Genomic DNA, 3,783 nt, shown 5'->3' on the forward strand with positions numbered 1-3,783 from the left:
TCATTATACATATTCAAGTATTTCATCTATTGCCAGACTGAAACAAGTTACATTGCATCCACCACTGGAGAATATATCTCCATTTAATATTGTCAGGATTTGTACGAAAACCCTTTATGCCCCGAGGCACAAACCGTACTTTATATCTTACGGTTATACGTTCATACAATAATTCATTTGTACCCCACTGACATATATTTTGATCTATGAACTATAAGTTCAAAAACATCACTTTTCTAAGTGAAACAAAATATACTTGAATAGTGCATTTTATTTGGCCAATCATTTATCTATCCACATTATATGACATATTCGAATTTAAGATCCTCGTAACCACTTATAGCATTGAGTGCTACTTCATAACAAAGATACCGTCGACGGTCATTTGACTCGATTCCAATACGACATAACTTATCGAGATCTCTTCATTTTTCATCATTTTCAGGTACCTGAACCTTTGCCAAGGTTTTATGATGTGTTATGTCATAGTGCTCTTTCAAAGCACTTACCTCATTATCATGACCAGATCTTTACTTTGGTTTCTTTCTTTCAAGTGTTCACCAAATCTTCAGGTAATAACAAAAAAGAAGAAGAGGTAATTTGTGTTTATTTCCTCGGAAATTAGACATGAAAGTACACTCAAGGACCAAATCTTTACTTTTCTTTCTTTGTTTTCTTTTTGAAATTGCAATTTTTCTTACTTTTTTTCAATTTGATGCAGTCATAATTATGTTTACGAATTTTCAATTTTACAATTTCATACTATGCTTGAATTTTTTTATTCCACCAACTTGTTTGCTCTCAGTATATATGTATGGTAGACATAAGATTGTGTAAATAGATTATTTTACTTATTTTTTATTATTTTGTTTTAGTAGAATAGTGTATACGTATGGTAAACATAAGGTTGTGTAAATAGATTATTTTATTCATCTTTAATTATTTTATGGAAAAAGGCTCAAAAATATCCTTAAAATATCGAAAATAGCTCAGATTTACCCTTAAACTATATTCCGGCTCAAAACTACCCTTCCCGTCAAAGTATTGGGTCACACTTTCCCTTCTAGTTAACATAAGTATGTTAAGTGTCACGTGGACGCCAAATGGACACCACATGAATGCCACATAAGCGTCAAACATTTCCCACTTCCACGTAGACTAATAAGATCCCTAATATCTAATTTTTCCCTCATTTCTCTTAAGATACGATTTCACTAATTTCCTCTAATTTTCGCGGCTAGAATTTCACAGCTTTTAATTCCAGGAGAGTTGCAAATAGAGATCTGAGGTACACGAAAAATGCACTAACTAATGAAACTGAACTATAGACACCAATAACCATGATATGACTAATTTTAGGACTTTGAATTGCAACTGCTAGCCAGTAACTTGCAGCAGCCTGAAGAGCAACATCCAGCTGACAAGTGAAGCCATACTTTTCAGCTGAAAGTGTTTCTCCTAATAGCACAATCCCCAAAGTTCCAAATGTCGAATATACGGGGCATGAATTTCAAGGCAATGGCATTCATCATTATCATGTTTTAGAATCAATTTCCTCAGCTTCACAGAGCTGATTTCCAAACGACGAATACCAACAATATTAGAGGAAATGGGTAAAATCGTATCTTAAGAGAAATGAGGAAAAAATTAGATATTAAGGATTTTATTAGTCTACGTAGAAGTGGGAAATGTTTGGCGCTTATGTGGCGTCCATGTGCTGTCCACGTGGCACTTAACATACTTCTGTTAACTAGAAGGGTAAGTGTGACCCAATACTTTGACGGGAAGGGTAGTTTTGAGTCGAAATATAGTTTAAGGGTAAATCTGAGCTATTTCCGATAGTTTAGGGGTATTTTTGAGCCTTTTCCGATTATTTTATTTTAGTAGAATAGCCACTCATTTGGCAGTTAATTGAATTAAATTATCTATTATTTTTTCGTATTCGACGAACTTTCGATAGCAAATTTAAAAAAATGCGAAAATTAAGATCATCTTCTGTTTTTTTCCTTGATATAATTTATTCATCTATTGTTATGAGTTTTATTTAGTTATAGTATACTTAAAATGATAATTAAAGAAAAAATATAGTTATGTCAGTGTTGAATGTATTCCTCTCATATTCAAAATATTGTTTGATATTTTGTATAGTAGTGCCAGAAATGAAGATACTGTAAGGCTTTGTAGAAATGATCACATTAACCTTTTAAGTTATTATGTTTTTAATGTTTATTATATTCATGTTTTAATTTAACTTGAAGTATAATATAAAAACTATTGAAGGGATGAACGGCTTGTGGGAGTAGATTTTTCTTTTATTTTTTAATGAATAAGATCATAATAATAATATTACATTATATTTTTTCATGTTCTCTCTATTTTCTCTTTCTTTTATATATTATTTAACAAATATGTCAATTAATCATTTATTCATATTCTTTAATGTAAAATTTAATGGTCTTCATTTCTATCACTCCCACAACTTTTTATCCTCATAATTCCTAAAATAATTAATAATTATATTCATGACAATATTCGATATTTTATAATATAGTACTATAAATTAAGAAATAATAAAAATGATCACATTAGTGCCTTTTAAGTTATGTTTCTGGTGCTTATTATATTCATATTTTTTTGGTTGATTTGAAGAATAAGAGAAAGATTATTTGTATGGTGAACGGATTGTGCATTAATTTCATATTTTTCATTTATTTTTAATGATTAAGGTCATAAGAATGACCTTTGCACTATTTTTTTTGTGCGTTCTCTCTATGATTTTTCTTTATTTTATATAAATTTTTTTGTTGTCGTATATTTGATATCTTATCGTCTTTTATAGCCACGCAAGCGAAGGCAAATTCACTAGTTTCTATATAACTTTAAGATATATTTCCTAACTTATAAATAACTTGTGTGCTTCAGAAGGTACTTTCCTATAAACTTTGTCATGAAGTAGTCTTAATTTTTATTTTTTATTTTGCTTGTTTTGTTAAGATAATGAACCATGGTATGAACGAATCATCATCAACTTCATTGTCAAGGTGTGAAGAATAATGAAGAACCCCATGACTCTAATTGTTGCTATATATACCTCAACAACTTGATGGTAAGAAATTTTCTTAAAATTAGTCACATATCATTATTGTATCTCTTGATTGTTTAATTTTGATATTACTTCTCTTTTGCTTCTTGTATCATTTGATATTTGTCTTGTAGTCATTAACTATTATCATTTTTCAAATTTGAAGAGATGTTGAATGAAAGAAAATCTACAAATGCATCTATTATATTATATCTACATTCATATATTATGCTCTGTTTGTAGATTCTATTATAGGTTTATTCTTTTATATTTGGTCAATTTTTATCAATCCTATTTACATTCATTTATAATCAAATATGTAGAAAAAAATTTCTCTTGACATTACTATAAAAATATATTATTTTTAATCTCATTATTTTAATTAAATTCACCTATTTTTTCTGAATGTAATATATGAACAATATTAAATTTAATATTTGTGAAAAATAAAAAGAATATCAATTTTTAGGATGACTAAATATTTAGTTAGAACTAAATATGATTTTTACATGCTTATCATAAACTAAAGAGGTATTAATTAGTAATTCCAATAACTTTTACATTATGAGGCAGAGGATTGATAGTTATATTCTATTTTATAACTCCACACAATTTTTATCAAATATAATTATATTAATTGTCTTGTCTATTATGATTGATATAAGTAGATAATCGAAGAATTAATTGAACATGTTGTTGTT

Source organism: Solanum tuberosum, unplaced genomic scaffold (genome assembly GCF_000226075.1).
Source record: "Solanum tuberosum cultivar DM 1-3 516 R44 unplaced genomic scaffold, SolTub_3.0 scf00270, whole genome shotgun sequence".
NCBI classification, from domain to species: Eukaryota; Viridiplantae; Streptophyta; class Magnoliopsida; order Solanales; family Solanaceae; genus Solanum; species Solanum tuberosum.